Raw genomic sequence first — 22,750 nt, 5'->3', positions numbered from 1 at the left:
CAAAACCCAAGGGATCAGTGAACCTTGTGTATAATTTTGTAAATTTTTCTACACATCAGCTAGCTCTAATACCATGTAGAATCTTGTAGAATTTTTCTAAAAATCATCTAGCTCTAATACCATGTAAATATTTCCCACCTGTTGATCACCTGGTAATGCAATGTACTAAAGCAAAACCATTTGATCTACTTCTACAAACAATTTAGCGGAAGCTTAATCAACCATGAGCAACATCAATAAGAACACATATAACTGATAAGAAGGAACCAATCACACATAACACAGAAGAATTTACCCGGGAAAGCACCTGCCTAAAACCCCATCTCTGTATTATCATACAAGTGGAAATATAGTCTAGATTACACAAAGCCTTAGCTCGAAAGCTATCTAGCTCTCAGTACAATCCCTCTGCTACTCATAGATAGTCAAAGGATTCTCACAAACCTTCTCCTCTACCCTCCAAGCCTCCTATTTCTATGCACAGTTTTTCCTGGGTCTTCCAGCTGCAACTTGTGTGATTCTCACCTCACACACAACATTGACCTCTGAAATAACTGCACAAACCTGAAGGAGACAAATCCTCATCATGGATGAGCTTCCTTTATAGGAAAAATTATTCATCCAACTGATAGTACATTGTCCCTTCTCTGATCTCAACTGGGTCTCTATCTGAACTGACATGCATGAGTTATTTAAGTTATAATATTCAGTTATCTGAAAATACTAGATAGACTTCAAGTTTATTTTTCCTTAACTAATTAACTCATGGATATTAATTAATTAATATTTTAAACTGCTGGTAAGACCAAATTCGTTTTTACTTCCTATAGTTAGAGCAGGGACTGCTAAAAATAGGAAGGGACCCAGAAATTCTATTTTTAGAACTTTCTATTTTTAGAAGTTTCACCTCTCACCCAAGGTGGCCAATGACCTCCCTAGCCAAACTACTATTTTTAGGACTTCTATTTTTAGCACATTCTAAATTTAGCATTTCTTGTTGCACATTTTTCAACACTCCCTCTCAATAAGAAAGGCTTCCTCTCAAACTCGATCCTGTAACTCTGGAATGTTCTGCATGCAACACATCTACCCAGTCCACTTGCTCCAACAACACTTGGAACAAAAACACTCCCAATTGACCACTCTGTTGGGCTAGGAACATACTCTGATGCTGAAGCTCTACTTGCTATTGACAAGTGCTCCCTCTCTAACATCTGCGCTACTGCAACATCTCCATGCATCTCACACCATTGCACACCTCTCTATGCCACCTAGCACTATGCAAAACACTTGTGCCTCTCGCATTGTTGCAGCCTGCTAGCTATGCGCTGTCCTGGGATTCCCTGCACTGTCGCTTTCTCTGCCGCTCCATCCGCATCTGTCTCTACCCAATCAGTCAATTCCTGCTACTCCACATCGGGGCTCTCGTAGTAAGGTCTCATCCAAGAGGTTGGGTACCTCAAGGATCCTACCCCTCCTCCTTGGGACAATCACTCTACATCGCCCCACCTCCTACCTGGAGGTATGGCTGCATGCGATCCCTCTGCCCACTTGGCTCAAAGTTTCCCCCTATTGGAGGTCTCTGCATGAGTAGATGTCTCTACTCAATCTCCTCTCAGCTTCTCTAGTTGTGGCTGCTCCACAACCTCCTGAAGTTGCTTCACCAATCGTGGCTCCTCCACAATCGTTTAAGACTTCTTCTGGCTCTGCATGTTGAGAGGTAATTTACTCTCCCTCTCAACCACCAAGTATCTAACCTTTGCCTTGCTCCTCAAGCTTTGCATGCATCTTGTACCTCAAGTGCATACAGGTTCTTGGCTAGCACACCAATCTATTTCCACTTTCCTGTCGTCACGAAATTTTCTAGAAAAAGAGCTGATTTTAAATCAGCGATATCTCCCTCATCCGAACTTCGATTCAGCTGATTTTTTTTTTTGATTTTGGGTATTTTTCCGCAAGGAATCCAAATATGTTATTTATTTTTGAAAATTTTGTATAGAAATTTTTAGATCTGCTCTGCAAACTCTCGGCCCAAAACTCAAAACTTTGAAATCTCCTCTAAGTATATTGTTCTCTCCTTGATCACCTGTGCTCTGATACCATGTAGAATTTTGTAGAATTTTTCTACAAATCAACTAGCTGTGATACCATGTAGAATTTTGTAGAATTTTCTACAAATCAGCTAGCTCCGATACCATGTAGAACTTTTTCTACAAATCAGCTAGCTCTAATACCATGTAGAAATTTTCCACCTATAGATCACCTGGTAATGCAATGTACTAAAGCAAAACACTTGATCTACTTCTACAAACAATTTAGCAGAAGCTTAATCAACCATGAGCAACATCAATAAGAACACATATAACTGATAAGAAGGAACCAATCACACATAACACAGAAGAATTTACCCGAGGAAAGCACCTGCCTAAAACCCCATCTCTGTATTATCATACAAGTGGAAATATAGTCCAGATTACAAAAAGCCTTAGCTCGGAAATTATCTAGCTCTCAGTACAATCCCTTTACTGCTCATAGACATTCAAAGGCTTCTCACAAACCTTCTCCTCTACCCTCCAAGCCTCCTATTTCTATGCACAGTTTTTCCTGGGTCCTCCAGCTGCAACCTCTGTGATTCTCACCTCACACACAACACTGACCTCTGAAATAACTGCACAAACTTGAAGGAGACAAATCCTCATCATGGATGAGCTTCCTTTATAGGAAAAGTATTCATCCAACTGATAGTACACTACCCTTCTCTAATCTCAACTGGGTCTTTATCTGAACTGACATGCATGAGTTATTTAAGCTATAATATTCAGTTATCTGAAAATACTAGTTGTTACATGCATGCAAGCATTAACAAACTGAATCTCATTAATTTAACAACTTGTTAAATTAATCTAACTGGACTTGACTCAGTTAACTGAGCCAACTAATTACAACTCATCCTTATCTCTTTAATTGATGGATAAATTCATCAATTAATAGATAAATTGTTGCATGTCCTCACATAGACTTCAAGTTTGTTTTTCCTTAACTAATTAACTCATGGAGATTAATTAATTAATATTTTAAACTGTTGGTAAGACCAAATTCGTTTTTACTTCCTATAGTTAGACCAGGGACTGCTAAAAATAGGAAGGGACCCAGAAATGCTATTTTTAGAACTTTCTATTTTTAGCAGTTTCACCTCTCACCCAAGGTGGCCAATGACCTCCCTGGCCAAACTGCTATTTTTAGACATGCTATTTTTAGGACTTCTATTTTTAGCACATTCTAAATTTAGCATTTCTTGTTGCACATTTTTCAACACCTTGGGACAACAACCTTTATGGACACAATTGTAAGAAAAGCAGAGTCTCAAGCATCAGTAGTATTCCGGGTTGTATCTGGAAAAAATCCTACTGTAATCCCTCAGGCAACAGGCTCACCATTTGTAGCTTATGCTGAGATTCAAAGACAAATTGGAGGATCCGAATAGAGTCTTTAGGTTACAACAAATTTACATTCTGATCCTCTATAAGAGGGAAAGTCATGTAACTTAAGAGAAGGAGAGCGAGAAACCAGTGGAACTGCTAAGACAGGACCTCAGCTGTCAAAACAAGGATCTCCTGTGATCCCAAATCTAGGCATTGCTGCAAAGCCAACCCGGATTGCTAATCCACCACTTACTCAAATATCACCCCCGAAAATCCTTGAAGGATATGGGAACATCTTTGACCAAATGGAAAATCAACCACCTTAAGGTCAAACCTCGACATTGGAATACCCCATAGTTGACCAAGTTGCTAATGGCCCCATGAAGGCTATTCCTCTGTAGAGCATCCCAACTTTTCATGGGATGATCACAAAGGATCCTGATGCCTTCCTGTTTGAATTTGATGTCCTCTGCAGAGGGTATGACTACACCACTGACCCTCAAAAGCTAAAATTGTTCCCTTCTACTCTGAAAGGAGAATCTTTAAGATGGTTCATGGGTCTGGGTGGACGTACTATTAATTCTTGGGATGATATGAAGATTTCATTCCTCACAAGATACTAGGACTTTTGCAAGACTAGGGAACTAAAATATGAAATCTTTAAGATGGTTGCAAAGGATAATGAAACTCTAGAAGAATACGTCGAACGATTTCATTATAATTTGCAGAGATCTCCACACACCACCTTACCAAAAGAAGTCCTAAGAGCTATCTTAATTAAAGGAATGAAATAAGAGTGGATAAAAACTCTAAACTTAATGGGGAAAGCGGGTGTTTCTCAAGAATATTATGATGAAATCATTCACTTGTGTATCAGGTGTTTCCGAGGAAGAACACGCACAGGAGCAGGAAGCCGAGATCCCATGAGTAGGGGAAACAAACCACGCAGTGTGTTAGCACTTGAAATTTCACCTCAGGCTGAAAAGGCAAACCTCAAAGCTACATCAAACCATTCAGCCTCGTAGCTAGCCCTACGGGGCAGGAGAAGGCTCTCTCCGGTCAATCTCGGTAGATTTTCAATAGGATGAGATGACCAACAATGTAACACTGATATTAGGCTAGTAAACTGGTTATAAAGGTTGATTTTGGGGGTTTTTGGGGTTTTTGGTGGCAAATTGAGGAGCTGCAATTTAGGGTGCGGGGATTGGACACAGTTTCTGCAGGGGGGTCTTTGGGGCGAGGTAGGAGCCTGTATTGATGTCTTTAGCTGAAGTGGATGATTAGGAAAGAAAGATAAGAAGGCTAAAGAGAGCAAACAATGAATTTGAATTCTCTTTAGACAGAAGAAAACATTGAAATTAAACAAATTTAAAAGCAGAGCATGGCTAGCATGAATTCATACTTTATCACTTCATTTGTTTAATGTGCAGCAGTAAAGAAAGGAAATGAATCACATAACAAATATTACAAGAACATGAAGAAACACACCATCAACACATGAGTCCACAAGAATCCCAAAGATGACTGCAAAACCCTGGTCTTCCTTAGCCAAAAATTGCAGAGATACAAGTGATAATACAATGATAGCTTCTCCCTCAAGAGTCCAACCATGAAAATGAGCAAGAAAGTACATAATATAGATGATCTAACCTCTTTCCCTGCCTCCATGGGTCGAGCTCACTATCCTAGGAGCTGTTTGAACCACTTCTAAACTAAGCACTACAAAATAGGCAGTCAAAACAACTTGCCTCTATAAACTTGGAAACCAGTTCACACATTCAATTTTTACCCTTTACATGCATAAATCTTCTAGAAATGTTAAACAAGAGTAAAAGTATCCAAAAAGTGTCACAATTACATCCATCAAGATCATCATTAACCTCAGAAAGTCGAGAAGGGTCAAATCTGCAATTTCTGGGCTGAACTGGTCAAATCTGGCAACATTTCCTCAACGGGTCACACCCCTTTTCTCAACGGGTCGCGCACTTTGGAGCTCTGTTTGGAGGCCTTCCCGGTATCAGAATTGGGTGCAGGATAGCTCGTTGGAAAGGTCTGCGAGTATACTTTCCAACCCAACTAGAATTTTTGGATTTGGAGTTCATTTTCCTAGTCAAAACTCAATTCTCCCAAGACTGCTTCTGCAACTCAAAAAAGGGGCAGAAAGTCAAATTTTGCATGTATTTTGACCTTCTGGAGGCCCAGAACCCCATAAAAACTCAAGTCCATCCATGGGCATATGTAATTTTGCATGAAAAATCTAAAAATGCTGAGTTTTTGCAAAACGGAGCTACGATGACAAAGGGTCTCACCGGGGGTGAGACCCGTTGAGAAGCCAAAACTTGTAAATTTCCAAAAAATCCCAAAATTACCCAAAATTCTTAAAAAAATTTGGGATTTGTGCTGTAGCTGATGCTAGTGAGTGCCATGATCTTTGAGGGATGCCTCCGCCAAGATACGGAGTGGATTGGTCTTCTTCCTCCGCTTAAGAGCCTCGGACAACCTCCTTTGGAACATTTTCATTTTGGCCTTGCATACATGCATTCTCGCCCAATAGTGATTCTTCATGTTTCTCAGCAGTCTTTTCTCTTGGTTGGCCTTAGCCAACAGCCTCTCCAAGTGAGCATTCTCCTGAATGAGCATTGACTCTCGGTCAGCTGGCAATGGATCACCGGGTCTTCTACGGTTCAAGACTCGGTCGCTACGAATCCTCCATAGCTCATCAAGCGCTTTCTCATCCTCCAATTGTTTGTTCCGCTGCTCCAGGTAAGTAATAGTCCATTGGGCACCCTCAAGTCTCCTCTGTAAAACATCATTTTCAGCCCTGAGATGTTGAATGATCTCCTTCGCCGCTTGGCTAGGAGAACTAACCTCAAGATCAATCACCGGATCCTCATGAATCATGGGCTCTTTTCCCCTCTGTAGTACCTGTGCTGGTGAAGAAAGCGAGGCCCCTTCCACCTGATGTGGAGATAACACTCGCTTAGCTGAATATGAAGGCGAGACCCCTTCCACCTGTTGTGGAGATAGTACTCACCTAGCTGCTGCAAATAAGGCCCTTGGGCCTTTCTGATAAGTGACCAAAGGAATGGAGCTAACATGTCGAGTAACGGGAGCATAAGGCTGCTGAGATGGTCCTCCCTCCTCATGAATGACCTCCTGATGTGGCACTGTGAAAAACTCACGGGAGATGAACTCCTCCCATGAGATGCCCTGCTGAGTCAACTGATGTGAGACTATGAGCTGAATCAAACCATAATGGCATAGGCTCCTGTACTGCTAGGCTGGGGTCTTCTTCTGCAACATGGGCACCATCCTCTGAATGTTATGAAACAAGAAGACCGGGATGTTCATCATCCTCACTCGGGTGAAATGCATCAAAAGGCGAATGTGATATGAGTACACCTGTGAAAATCTGCCCTCACAGGTAAAATAATGCATAATAAGCCTCATGATGGGAGCATACTCACTCCGGAGAAATCTGAATGGAAAAACACCTGTCAAAAGTCTCACGAATGGTGGCCGGACATAGGGCTCAAAGTGAACAAAATCTAGCAATCTGCGCTTAGGCCACACCTCACCCACATTTGGTATCCCTGTAGCCTGTGAGATCACCTCAGGAGTCAATGTGAAGTTCACCCCTGCCAGAGTGACATGTCCATCACGGAGGTGCAAGACAAACAAGCGGGCAAACTCTCTATGATGTTGAATCTGAGAAATTCTCTCACAGAAATCATAACAAGACATATACTGGAAACAACTCACTGCCATGGGGCAGGCATGTAATTTTGCCAGAGAGGTGGGCTCCTCTCGCTTATGATGTCCACCTTTACCACCCTTACGAGGCCTCCTCTGTTCCTCAACCTCTGTAGATGATGAATGGTCATCACTTTGCTCATAAGTTTCGGTTTCTGACATGGTTTAGGAGCAAAGTGGACAAATAACACTGTTGTCTCTGCCTGCAAAAAGTGCTGAAATCTATGCTGTTTCAAGGGGAACAGAACATGAGGGAAATGTTAGGGGAGGGATCTTTTAACAAGGAATGGGAATATATAAATATTACAGGGAATTTCAAGGGAAACTTTGCAAATCATATGCATATAGGAACATATATTTGTAATAGGGAAATCATTTGCAAAGATTATTTCATATGGGAAAAACATGCATGAAAGTAAATATGGGAATATGTATACAATTTCAATGAGGGAAAAAGGGAAACCATGCACAAAACATGCTGACATTTTACCAACAGTTTTTTGTTATTTTGCATATGCATATGGTAGAGGGGAATTAGGGTTTTCATTTTTTGTTTTTGATGCTTTGGGAAAGGGGTAGGGTTTTCATTTTTAATGGTTAGGGATGGGAAAAAATTTGCATTTCATTTATAAAATGACATGGGGGAAAACAAGATGTACATATGAATATGAGCAAGAGGGAAGGGAGGGAAACAACCAAAGGAAAAACAGCTTGAAACACCATAAACCCTAGCACAGTTTGCACATGAATATTGCAGCCATATAAGTCTTTTCATTTGCATGATTTGAGATCAAAATCATAACATAAAGCCTTATATTTCATCACCATCCTCAAACACCATGTGTAAAGAGCCTACCTCGATCAATTTAGAAGATTTGAAGGGAGATTGAGGAATTTTGTTGTAGTTTGCGGGCAAATGGTTCAAAGGGTCGCGCCCATAGTATTTTCTGAACTGCGGAGGAGCCCTGGACGGGTCGCGCACCGCCCAACAGGTCGCGCACCTCCTTTGACGGGTCGCGCACCACTCTGCTGCCCGAAATCACTGCAATTTCGCTCCTTTCTCTCAATCACTCTCTCTTTCTCTCTTGCAAGCTCTAAAATGCACAATGAGAGTGAAAGGAGGGAATTTGAGCTTTTATGAGTCTCATTTGAAAAAATTTCATTTACAAACCCACTTTCTAATGTTTTTTCTTGTGACACTTTATAACACTGATTTTTGGTTTCCTTTATCCTGATTTTGACTCATTGAGTGCTTTGACTTGATTCTTTTTGCAGGTAGATCATCTGAGGGACTTTGGCAAGGGGACCAGGGTTACTGCTGTCCTTTTGAAGACTTTGTGGAATTTCATTCTTTTTACACAAATTTATCATGACCTTGGCTTTAAAAACAGAGTTTTTAAATCCAAGGTTAAAAATGAACTGAACATGATGAAAATATCAAAGAAACATATTTACAATCCTCCCTCTGGCTTGCTGGGCACTCAAGGACTTTCAAAGACATGACCTTGCAAGGATAAATGACCAAAACCCTAGACCTAGGACCTTTGACCTTAAGACAAAACAAGACAAGCTTGAAAAACTTAATGACTGATATGACTTGATCCAGCAAAACCAAGAGGGGTATAAATAGACCAGCTCCTCCATCAGGGTTATGGCATGCCTAACGGGATGCAAAATTTGACACTAATGAGACACTTACTAATGCAAATGCAAAGAGCTTTGATCACTGATGGAGGGCTTTCAAGACCGACACTAACACAGTGGAGGTGTAACATTAATGGAAATCGGTAACCTCCTGGAAGATTTCAAGATGGACATCCTGGGCACCCTCACGATGCAGTTGGACATCCTACAAGCTAAACAGAAACAAGCCTTAGCAGAACATAACTTGGCCATTTTCTGCCCACGCTATCGAAAGAGGCACAACCAACAGGAGTGTCCATTAGACATGGTTCAAACATGCACTATCTGTACCAAGGATCATGCCACTGAACAATGTCCATCACTTTCGGGGCTGAAATTAGTGTTCAAGGAATAAGAAGAAGAGACAAAGGTAGTATATCTAATGAATCAATGTCAACAGTGGCAGGCAAAACCTACAGGTATGTCATAAGATGCATCCTAGTTCTTTCCTTCTTCACAGTTTAATCAACAACAGAACCCTGGGGCAGCATGGCAAGGCCAATCACCTTACTTGAATTGGAAACCTCAGCCATTCCCTATGACACCGTGGCCAACTCAATCCTTTCCGGGTAATGGCTGGCCAAATTCTCCTTTTACTCATGTTTGGCAAGGTAATCCCTATCCATCCCAATGGCCTGCCTCCACTTCTCAAAATCCGAACTGGTCTACAAATTGGCAGTGACCTTTGGGAATATCCAATACTCCTATGGGGACAGGTCCTCAACCTCAACCTGCATTATCAGCTCCTTATCCATTACAACAAAATCCTCAGCCTCTTCTGCGCCCTCAATTTCTAGCTCAACTGAATCTGAATCCCAATAACAGACCGGTTCAGCTGGTGCAGATTGTTGAAAGCTCAGACTATGAGATTGAACAAAAAGAATGTAATGAACTAAGATTGAGGTCAGGACGTATCATCACCCCTGAGGAAAACATGGACCAACCATCAATTGAGATCAAAACACCACCTGTACATATACTACCAATTGTAATCGATACTGGAATAAAACAAGGAGAAGAGAAAATCAGCATAAAAATCCTAAGCAACTCATATTCACTTCTCCCCCATTCCCTGAAAGGTTAATGATACCTAAGCCGATTGTTTACCCAGATTTTGATCTTGTAGGGGAACTAAAAAATCTTTGTATAAAAATTCCTCTCCTTCGAGCCATCCAAGGCATTCCCATCTATGCTAAAACAATTAAAGATCTATGTGTAATGAAGCCTACGAGAAAAGAAAAAACTTCACCCACCATTCATGTAGTAGGAACCTTATCTGATTTACTCTTGGGAGGAGAAACTCTGGTGAAGTATGAATATGTTGGGAATCCTATAGTGACAGTTCAAATATATGGCCACTCTTTTCCTAATACGCTATTTGATCTAGGTGCAGCGATTAACATTTTAACAACAGAAACCTTTCAAGCACTTGGTATTACAGCCTTGGAACCAACCACAACCTTACTAGAACTTGTTGATCGTTCAGTGGTAAGGCTAGCAGGAAATTTACAAGATATTATGGTTTCTGTTGATTCATGGGAGTATCTAGTAGATTTTCTTGTTATAAACCCAAAGAGTCGAGTGGATGGGCACCCTCTGATTCTGGGTCGACCTTGGCTGGTGACAGTTGATGCTTATATAGGCTTCCGAGAGGGAAACATGACTATTGCAAAGGGGGATGTTTTAAAAAGCTTGTTTTATATCCTCTTGCCAAACTAAGTCTGCCCATTGTAAAAATATGTAAACAACCACCAGCATACTTGGAAGAAAGAATCCGTTCACCACTCACAGTAACAGAGGTACTTGAATTCAAAGATCAGACTAAAGATGACATTATCAACAACTTTATCAATCAGCCAATTAATGTGAGCAATGTAAAGTGTCAAATGTTAAAAGCAATTATGGGTAATGAAGCCTTGGAAGATCCCTTGAAGGATACCGATGATTAGCACATCGAGACGACTAATGTTCATAACAGCAAGCCTGTGGAAATTGAACTAGGCAAAGTTTTAAACATTAATGATAGCCTGGATAGTGATCAGCAGCAAAAGCTCATTCAGGTCCTGCAAAAATATAAAGGGGCTTTTGCCTGGGATTATCCTGACATGAAGGGTATAGACCCATAGTTGTGTACACATCACATCTATACTGAAAAGGATGCTCGTCCTATCTGGCAACCTTAGCGAAGATTGAATCCACATCTCAAGGACATTGTGAAAGAAGAGTTACAGACGCTGCTGGATGTGAATTTCATTTATCCTATTTCGGATAGCAAATGGGTTTCTCCATTGGTGGTCATCCCCAAGAAAAATGGGAAGTGGTGTATCTGTGTGGATTACCGGGAATTGAATAAGGCAACACAGAAAGATCACTTCCCTCTTCCCTTTATTGATCAGGTCCTTGATACTTTGGCAGGGAAGCAGTTCTTTTCCTTTCTAGATGGCTTCAACGGCTACAATCAGATTCAAATCACCCCTGAAGACCAAGAAAAAACAACCTTCACCTGTCCCTGGGGTACATTTGCTTACAGAGTGTTACCATTTGGCTTATGCAATGCCCCAGCCACGTTTCAAAGAGCTATACTCAGCATTTTTTCCAACCTGATAAATGAAGGACTTGAAGTATATATGGATGACTTTACTCCATATGGGGATGACTTTGATCAAGCACTACAAACATTAGAAAAGGTTTTAGAACGATGCATTGCTACTAGGTTATGTTTAAGCAATTTCAAGTGTCACATGATGATGACTAAATGCGTAATCTTGGGACATTATATTTCTGCAGTAGGGATACAAGTAGATCCAGCAAAAATACAGGTAATTCTTTTACTACCTACACCCTGTACTCAGACGGAGGTACGTAGCTTCCTGGGATATGCAGGCTATTATCACAGGTTTATTAAAAACTTTTCACAAATTGTTGCGCCTTTATATGCTTTAACTGGAAATGTTGATTTCAAGTGGTCTGACAAATGTGACACAACTTTTATAGGTTTAAAGAAACTAGTCTCGATGGCACCAGTATTATGTGGACCAAACTAGGAGCTGCCTTTTCACATATCCACGGACGCATCAGATGCAGCGATAGGCATTGTCCTCGGCCAGGAGGAGGACAGAAAACCATATGCTATATATTATATTAGCAAAAATCTTACTGCTGCAAAGCTTAATTATACAGTAACAGAAAAAGAATTCTTAGTTGTCATTTATGCCATAAACAAATTTAGACATTATATAACTGGCTACCAAGTTTTTTTGTATACTGATCACTCTGCCATTCAGTATTTAGCTAACAAACCTATCACAAATGGTCGAGTGACTCGTTGGCTATTTCTCTTGCAGGAGTTTGACATCACTATCAAAGATCGTCCGGGGAAGGAAAACCTAGTCGCTGATTTTCTGTCTTGAGTTCCAAAGATAAATGATCCACTAGCAATAGACGACCAATTTCCAGATGAACATTTGTTTGCTGTAGTAGTCAAGATGCCATGGTACGCAGATGTGGCAAATTATCTGGCAGTGGGGAAGCTGCCCAGGCATTTGATAGCAAGGGAAAGGAAATAGTTCGTTTAACGCCGTGCCCAATTCTCTTGGATTGGCAGATATCTCTTTCGCACACGGTCTAATATGTGTATGCGGAGATGCATTCATGAGGATGAGATTTATGACATCTTAAAGGCTTGCCATGATAAGCCCTATGTGGGACATTTTGCAGATCGAAGGATAGATCATAAGGTACTACAGATGGGCTATTATTGGCCCACTATTTTTAAGGGTGCTAAGAAATATGCCCAGGGTTGTGATAGCTGGCAAAGGATGGGTCAACCTAGCCAATCTGATGAAATGCTGCTGTAGCCCCAACTAGTCATAGAACCCTTCGAATGATAGGCATTGGACTTTGTTGGTCCATTCCACTCGCCATCAAATCAGAAAGCCTGCATACTAGTTGCCACGGATTATATCAACGTAAAATTTGAAACGGGAACTGATACTGTTACCTGTTTTGTAGAGATAGCAAAAAAGTGACCCAATTTTGAAAAGGGGTGATGCAGAACACACATGTTTTTTTTAGAGCATAGTTTTTGGCACTTTAATTTTTTTATGTACATTGCGTTTTAGAATGGTAGTGATTTTCATGCTGATTTAAAAAAGTGGTTATTCTGCATCAAACCCTTTTTTTAAAAGACCTATTTTTTTACTTTAAATTTTCTAATGTATGAAATGTAAATAATTATTTTGTAAATTTAATAATTTTGGAAGTGGTCTTCTTCTTCATATTTTCTTGTTTTTATTTTTATTTTTATTTTTTGTAGTGAGGTTTTTATTGATTTGCATATTTAAAGAAGAAGGTCGATATTTTGCATTTTCGATATTCTACATATTTATACATCGTTAATTAAATTTTCAATCTACATGAAATAATTGTCTCTAAAAAACAAATATAAATATATATATAAAAAAGACAAAAATAAAAAAAAATAAAAAATCTCATAAACCATAAAAGAATTTGGAAAATAAATAAATAAATACAAAAATTAAAAAATAAAAATAAATAATAAATAAAAATAAATAATATATATATATATATATAAGTAAAAATTGAGAAATTAAAAAAAAAATTAGCAAAAACTAGGAAAAAAAATAAATAAATGAAAACAAACTAGTTTTTAAAAAAAATAGAAAATTAACGAAAAAATTGAAAAAACTAGTAAAATTAATATTTAAAAAAACAAAAATAAACTCAAATTTAAAAGAAAAACAAAACAAAACAAAAAATCTGAAAGTAAAATATGTCTTTTCAAATGAAAAAAAAAAACAAAACACAACAAAAACAAAACAAAACATTTACAGTTTATAAAGAAATGTCTATTTTATTATATATATATATATATATTATTAAAAAAAAAAAAAAAAACCAAAAAAAATGCATATTTTTTATTAAAAAAAATGTAATTATTTTTTATTAATCCTACATTTTATATTTTAAAAAAAAAAAAAAATTAAAATTAATTTTTTTTAAATAATCTTTTTTTTTTTTTTAATTATAATTTTTTTTTTTTTTTTTAAATACAAATCATTAAAAATATTTTAATTTTTTTAAACAAATTTAATTTTTTAATTTAAAATTTAAAAAATATTTTTTTTTTAAAAGTGAAAAATTAATATTCATTTTTTAAAGTTTTTTTAATTATAAATAAATAAATAAATAAATTATGGTGGCCCTGCGCCCCCCGCCACCTGTGGTGGTGCGGTCGTGAGCGGAGGGTCCTGCACGCAGGCCCTCAAGCAAAAGCAAAATAGAAGACAGAGGACCGACAGGCCCTCCGCCCACAGCCGCGCCATCATGGGCGACCAGGCGGCGGGCGGGCGATTCCCGTGGCCGCCCATGGTGGTGCGACCGTGGGTGGAGGGCCTATCGGCCCTCTATCTTCTATTTTGCTTTTGCTTGAGGGCCTGTGTGCAGGCCCCTCCGCCCACGGGCGGCCGGGGGCGGAGGGCCACCATAATTTTTTTTTTTAATAATAAGAAAAAACCAATATTAACTTTTAATTTTTTTTTAATAATTTTTTTAATTTTAAATTAAAAAATTAAATTTGTTTAAAAAAATTAAAATATTTTTAATGATTTGTATTTAAAAAAAAAAAATTGTTTAAAAAAAATTATAATTGTTTTTTAATAAAGAATATAGATTTTTAAAAAAAAGGAATTAAATTTTAATTTATTTTTTTTTAATGAAATATGTATGTTTAATAAAAAATAATTACAATTTTTTTTTAATAAAAAATACGCATTTTTATTTTGAATTTATTTTTGTTTTTTTTTAATATTAATTTTACTAGTTTTTTAATTTTTTCGTTAATTTTCTTTTCTTTTTTTTAAACTAGTTTGTTTTTAATTTTTTTCCCCAGTTTTTGCTAATACTTTTTTTTTAATTCCTCTGTTTTTACTTTATATATATATATATATATATATATATATATATATATATATATATATATATATATATATATATATTATTTTATTTTTTTCCAAATTCTTTTATGGTTTGTTAGATAATTTTTTTTAACATTTTTTATTTTTGTCTTTTATATATATTTATATATTTGTTTTTTAAGTAATCAACATTTTAATCTTAATTTTAGTAGTTTTTAATTTTTTTTTGTTAATTTTCTATTTCTTTAGATTTAGTTTGTTTTTAATTTTTATTTTTATTTTTTTTGTTTTTTCTTAATTTTTTTTATTTTTTTATTTTTACCTACTTAATTCTTAGTTTTTTTTAAATGTTTTTCTTTTCCTTTTTTTTTTTGCCAATTTTTTTTATGGTTTACAAGATAACTTCTTCTTCTTCTTCTCCCCATTTTTTTAAATATTTTTTTACTATTTATTTGTTTATAATTTATTTTTTTTAGTTTTTTAATTCTTATCATTATTTATTTTTAATTTTTTTTACATTTTTATGATTGATTTTTTTTTAAGTATATATTTTAATTTATATTTTGTTTTTTTGTTTTTAACTTTTTTTCGTTTTGTGTTTTTTCATTGTTTTAATTTTTTTAATTTTTTACTTTATTTTATGTTTTCATTATTTTTTTAAATTTAATGTTTTTTCGGGTCATGATAAAATATTTTACGCCATTATTTCGAAATGTTGAAATTTTACTTTTGAAAAAAAAAAATGTTCTCCTAGCATTAACACTTTTTGTTTTGAGGGTGTTTTTCGGATAATTTTTGCGCAAAAAATTGGGTTTCACCGCCATTTTTAAAACATGTTGAAAATTTTCCCAAAAAAAAAGAGGTGTTATTCCAGCATCAACACTTTTCATTTTTAGCACTGTTTTTGATGTTTTTTTCTTTTTCGTTTTTAGCACTGTTTTTGATGTTTTTTTTGGGTTTTTTTTACCAGAGTTCCGTTTTGAGTTTATAGTTCCTGTTTCAAAGTTTACATTGATTTATGTGACGAAATGGGTGGAAACATTATATTCACTAAGAGCTACAGAAGAAGCCGTGATTAACTTCCTCTTTGGGCTATTCGTGCGGTATGGTTTGCCGTGGGAAGTGATAACAGATGGTGGAGGGAAATTTGTAGGACACAGGATTACAGCCACTCTCAGAAATCATCACATTACACACAGGATCACTTCCCCGTATCACCCACAGGTGAACGGGCAGGTCGAAAGCACTAATAAGGTCATTGAAGAAATTATAACTAAGACAGTCTCAACACATCGGCGAGACTGAGCTGCTAGACTTCCAGAGGCCTTGTGGGCCCATCTCACAACTTGGAGGAATACTACTGGATACTCTCCATACCAACTTGTGTTCAACAAAGACCCTATTTTTCCGATTGAATTCGAAATAAAGACTTTAAAAACGACTCAGGAAGTGGGACTGGATTTAACAGAAGCCTAAACCAAGTGACTTCAACAAATCAACGAATTAAACGAGGCTTGACTGCTTGCTCTGCAACAAACTACAATTATTCAGCAACGAAGGGAAAAGTGGCACGACAACCTTATAAAAAAGAAGACGCTTCAAAAAAGGGATTGAGCACTCCTTTATGACTCCAGATTCCACGATTTTTCGGGCAAGTTGTAAACAAGATGGCTCGGCCCTTGTAAAATTCAAGAAGTACATAACAATGATACTCTCATTTTGACTACCGTTGACGGGGCTGGCCATTCTTTCAAGGTGAATGGGCATCGGGTGTGTCTCTACCACAAACCACTCACCAAGGAGTCTTTCTTCCAGCAGGTATGCGAGGACCCCTCCATGCAAATCTTAGTTGCAGGGAGTGATGACCCGACAACTTTTCTTTCGTAAAATTGTGATTTTCTTTAAATTGTAAATAATGTATATGTTATTTTTGATTGATTGCAATTCAGTTAGGCATCACCATGTAAATATGAGATTTTTCTTGTTTTAGGTGTTTGGTAAGTGTTATTCAATTGATTGAACGATTGATGTTCAATCAATTGAACAACACTTATGTTTGTGTGTGTGTTGTTGTTCAATCGATTGAATGATTGATGTTCAATCAATTGAACAACACTTATTTTTATGTTTATATTGATGTTCAAATGATTGAACGATTGTTGTTCAATCAATTGAACAACAACCTTTTTTATTTTTTTTATTTTTGTTGTTCAAATGATTGAACGGTTTCTATTCAATTGACTAAACAACACTTTTTTTATTTTTTATTTATTTTTGTTTTTCAAACGATTGAATGATTTCTATTCAATTGATTGAACAACATTTTTTGTATTTTTTTCTTTTTGTTGTTCAAACGACTGAACGATTGTTGTTCAATCAATTGAACAACACTTTTTGCATTTTTCAATTTTTGTTGTTCAAACGATTAAATGATTGTTGTTCAATCGATTGAATAACACTTTTGCATCTTTTTCTTTTCTATTTTTGTTATTCAAATGATTGAACGATTGTTGTTCAATCGATTGAACAACACTTTGCGTGTTTTTATTTTGAATTTGTTGTTCAAACAATGGAACGGTCGTTGTTCAATCGATTGAACAGCACTTTTGTGTCTTTTACTTTTTTATTTTTGTTTTTCAAGCAATTGAACACTTTTGTGTGTTTTTTTTTTCAATTTGTTGTTCAAAAGATTGAACGATTGTTGTTCAATCAATTGAACAACACTTTTGTTTTTTTTCTTCTTTTCAATTTTTCTGTTCTAACGAAATTAAAAAAAAAAATTGTTCAATCGATTGAACAACACTTTTACGTTTTCAATTTTTTTTGTTCAAATGATTGAACGATTGTTGTTCAATCAATTGAACAACAAATTTGCATTTTTTTTCTTTTCTTTTCAAATTTTCTGTTCAAATGGTTAAACGATGGTCGTTCAATCAATTGAATAACAATTTTGTTTTTCTTTTCAATTTTTGTTCAAATGATTAAACGATTGTTGTTCAATCAATTGAACAATAGTTTTGTTTTCTTTTTTATTTTGTTGTTCAATTGATTGAAAGATTGTTGTTCAATTGATTGAACGATTGTTGTTCAATCAATCGAACAACACTTGTTGTGCTTTTGCACGAAGAACTGTGATTTCTTTTACTGTTTCATTGCCTATCATTTTACCATCTTTCTTTTTATTTTATGTTTTAAATAAAGACCATTTGATTAGATTTGTGCCTAACATAAAGAAAAACAGTAATGTCAATATCATTATGACCTATGAAGCCTTTTGATGGTTATATTTATTCAAAAGTTGACATGGTGCATCTCTATAATGACTGACTGAACATCTTTTCTTTGGACACATCATAAAATGATTCATTATTTTAAAACCATGTTGGCTTATTTTTCACACTTTCAAATGGATAAATCCCTTTGATATGATGATATGGGGGTAAAAGTATAAACTTTCATTGGAATTTTTCTTACTTCTTACACCATCCCTAACTCTTAAGGAGTAAATGAGCCTCCCTCTTTTTACAATAAAAGCATCAAAATATGAAAATAACGAAATATGAAAATGAAACAAAAGAGGATAGGGGGTCTCATCACAAGCCAGCCTACCATGATCATAAGGATGTAACAGGTGACATTCCATTTTGGCCACCAAACCAAGGTAATGACCTTCTTGATAATTAAAACTGTCAGAAGGACAGGGGGTCTCATCACGAGCCAACCTGATCACTTTGTTATATCCTGGTGAATGGCACTATGATTATCTAGTCACCATGCCAGCATAGTGGTCTCTTTATGACAAGAAAAGAAAGAATCATCTACATATTAAAAGGAGGACTCTAGCTCATTTGTGGGGTTAAAAAGAAACCTTGTCGAGGCTATGAATGCCTGCTAGTAGCAGTGGCTCTGCTTGTGGTATCGGAGTACTATCTTACACTGCCAAATGCTCTCTATTCTATTACCACCTATGGATTCGTTTCTAAAGGAAATTTCCCATTTGAACAACACTCTTACAAGCCAACATGCATGGTAACTTATGTTATATATTCATTATATTATATTTGTCCAATCACTTTATGACAATCATTAATACTTACCGCCAATTATGTGTTTGTTACTAATACCACTTAAGGTGAAAATATTTTGACATAATGATTTAAATCTCTATTTTTATTTTTCGGCCATTTCACCTCTGATACGTGTATTGCTTTAATTGCTTTGTCATATATTGCGCCGCTTTTATGGATTGGTTGCCTGCATTTATGAATTACCAATTCTTTCTCTTGCTTTTCACATGCTTGGCGGATGTGGACGCCCTTTTCTCATTGGAGGGGGGATGGTCTGCGTATGAACAACATGTGTGATAGTTATGGATAATTGTGTGATAATTATTAAATTGATTTCCGGGTAAAGGACTGCATGATGATTGTGTATGCATAATAATTATCAAAGTATTTCTGATTGGAGAAAGGATGATGACCATTATGGATGGCATGTGGATTGATTATGAGCCTATGTCAAATATTGCTGATGAGACAAATGACTTGACTGTATATGATGTTAATTCCCAAAACAACGTCATTTTCCTATTAATTGCTTTAACGTTCTTTGTTGTTGTTCTAAACTGTGAAAGTGCAAGAGAAGTGCATGCAAGTGAACCAGTCACAGGAAAACAACAGCCATGGGAGGTAGATCCATCCGAAATGAACCCATAGTGCTCATGGTATCAGACCAGGCTTGTGAAATTCTCGAGCACGCTGGCTAGCTGCAATATCTGAATAAATTGCAGGGATTTCACGAAGAGATGACACTCGAATTCCTGCAGAATTTGCAGAATGGCAGCACCACAGTAAGAGGCAGGGACATAACAGTCTCTAAAGAAGTCATAGCCAAAGTCACTAGACTTCTGGCTGAGGGAAAAAAATGGACAGACAAACACATCCTTTTGTACAATGTGGTCGTAGTATTCCAAGACCCAGGCAAGCAATTGGTGCGAACAGGGAAAGGGATTCACCCTTCAGCATTAAGATAGCCATGGCAAGAATTGGCAGTCATTGTGCAAAGGTACATCACATGCGACGGTCGAAAGGATGTGGTAAAGCCCCGCCAACTCAAATTGTTAGCCATCCTAAAACAGAAAATTCAGTTAATTTGTCGTTTTATTTGAATTCCCTATTGCATGATTTCGCTTATCGAGTTAGGAAAGCAAAGGACCCATACACAGTCATCAGTCATCATGGACTGATCAAATTGATTATCATGCATGGACTAGCCCAACAGCAGCTAACCTGGGACAATATTGTAAATCCTACTCTAGCCCCACCTATGGAAAACCCAACAACAAAACAACAAGGGCCAAGAACCACAGGTTTGAGAAGGACACTGAAAATGAAGAATTCCTCTGTGCCCTTGAACCTAGCAAAATGTAGGCACTTTGTGCGGGTGAAGTCCCAGCGACATACCCCAATTCAAACAAATGAGGTCGGGCCATCTCACACACCACCTCTAAGTCCACAAAATGCCCCTTTTGCAAGACTATGAGGAAGAGGTGGCCAGGGTATTGGAAAACATGGGGATATTTGGTGAGGGAAGAGAACAATCTAAAAATGTTGAAGGAAAAAATTGTACCCCCAACCAGTATGCCTCTGCTGACAACCCTGGTTATGTTCAAACCCTACCATTTACTCATTGTGTGGAAGAACAGAGGGAACCAGTCCCTTCTATGGAAAAACCCCTTGAAGTCGAGGTGCATGAAACCCTAGGAGATGAAAATCAACCAAGAAATGATAATTTTTTGAAGTCCCTTGAGGACAAGGCCTACCCAGAAGAAATCCCATAGAAAGATAATTTCTCAAGAGATCCCATTATATTAGGGTCTCCTGAGAGAGAGATTCATGATGAAATAGAGCTAGAAGGTGAAGCTCCATCGGGAGGTACAGTTCCAATTGAAACCCTCCCTGATGCTAACACAATACCACCTGAGCATGAACTTGAGGAAAATGCAGTTTCACCACTGCTGGTTGAAAGTATCACAATAACGAAGACCTACAAGGGCTCAAAAAAATGCTTAAAAAGTAGAGAAAACATAAGATAATAATTGGGAAGCTAAGACAGTGGTTAAAGGAAGTAATCAGAGCCAGAAAATTGAAAGTGGAAATGGAGACCACAGAGACACAGACAGAACATTGTTCTAGAAAAGATGTTGAAACCCAAACTGAGATTCTTTTGGTCTATTCAAAGGAAACTCAAACAGAGCCATGTCTTGTAGAAGATAGTGAAATGCAGACTGAAGACCCCTGTGTTTTCCCATAGGAGACCCAAATGGACTACCCTACTGTGAATAGTGTCGTTAAAACTTATGTTGAACAAATCATCCCAATTGATTTTTACATAATTCAAGAAGCAACCGAGGCTGCTATCTAGACTGAGCCTATGGAGACACAAGATAATGAAGCCCAAACAGAGGAGACACCTACTTACATTCCCTTTGTAAGGGAGGCAGTTATTAGGAGATTGCAAAAATGAACTACTGAAGGTTCAGCAGGAATTAACTCAACACAAAGAGGAAGTAGTGCCCCTACGTGTACATCAAGAATTAAGGAAAAAGTTTGAGGCACTCATAGCTACTGAGGATGATACCTTCGCTCAGTACAAGGCTAAGCAAAAAAAGGTTGAGAAAGCACAGGAAAAATTACAAAAGGCTAAAGAGTAGTTGGAGACTGTCTACTCTCTTTATTCAGACACACTGTCATGTCGAGCTCCTACTACAAACTATGCATTATTCCTCCTAGAAAGGTACCTCTTGCTGAAAATCAAAGCTGTTAACGTTGGAAATTCTATGGAAATCAAGACTACCCCAGACTTTGTCAAGTGCTTTAGAGAGCAGAATGAGCAGGTATAATGCCTCCTGTGTGAACTTTACATGCACAATTTCTTTTTAGAAGATGACAAAGACAACAACCCTGGCCCCTTTATAGGGGATGTCCAATTCCAGGCATTTCTTTCCTTTGCTACTAACCAACTCAAGTGGGCCAAGGCTCATAATACCTTCAGAAAGCAAGAATATGGCATCGACCTATGGGTTAGAGGGGAACCTACAAAACCCCTACATCTCTCTATCAGGCACAAGAAATTTATGAAGCGAGATGGTGTTGTGGGCCAATTAGGGCCATTCCACACAGATATTATACAAGCTGGGAAGGAGTACTTCCAAGAGATCAAGGAAGAAGCCTTGTTTGTAGCCAGACAAAGGTGGGAAGTCTCCAACAATACTGTTAGAAACAGAGAACCATTTGGATACCGAAACTTTAAAGCTGCCTCCTCTCGTTTCCATAAATACAGTAACATGGTCTTAACCATGGGGCCTGAATGGATAGGATGTTGGTATAGAAACCCAAACATATGGTATCATCCAGAAAAGTACCGCGGTGACTACAACCTGAAGGATCAAGAAGTAAACCAGGCTTTCGTTGTACTTAAGAAGAAAAATGGCTTCAGATTTTATAAGGAGGAAGTATATCCTGCCTATTCCCTAACTCAGCTGCACCTAAACCATTTAATTTCATGAGGACATGCAACAAGGTAAGCTGGGGAGTATGTTGGGTCAAGAAAAAGGTATGTTTTCTCCTTGTAAATAGATTTATTTAGCACTCTTCTTCACATGATTATCTTTGTTTATGAATAAAAGAAGAAGAAATAATAGCTAAAGTTGGGTAAAAGTAATCAGTAACAAATTAGACGAATCTAAGCAAGAAAAACTGATTTTTACTATCTTTATGTGTAGAAGACGTGAATTGGATGATAGTTGTTCAATTGACAGAACAACAGCATCTCATAAAGGAAAAAGACAACGTCAGAGGCAAGGCAGGACAGTGGAAGACCGGGCAGACCGATGTTATTTTATGACGGAATCAAATCGAGTATTGTGAAATCCTCAGGATCCCCTGATCCTGAGGA

The 22,750-nt window shown here is 37.2% G+C and overlaps 1 pseudogene; it reads right to left on the bottom strand.

The window, feature by feature from the left end:
• The window catches only part of LOC149226782 (helicase-like transcription factor CHR28), a 117,382-nt pseudogene that overhangs the window by 77,812 nt on the left and 16,820 nt on the right, over window positions 1-22,750 (bottom strand).

Source organism: Pinus tabuliformis, chromosome J (assembly GCF_031772625.1).
Source record: "Pinus tabuliformis cultivar Carrire ecotype Pingquan chromosome J, CPIR1, whole genome shotgun sequence".
Classification (NCBI taxonomy): domain Eukaryota; kingdom Viridiplantae; phylum Streptophyta; class Pinopsida; order Pinales; family Pinaceae; genus Pinus; species Pinus tabuliformis.
Note: the sequence above shows the minus strand (reverse complement) of the source record. Positions and strands in the feature narration are given on the sequence as shown.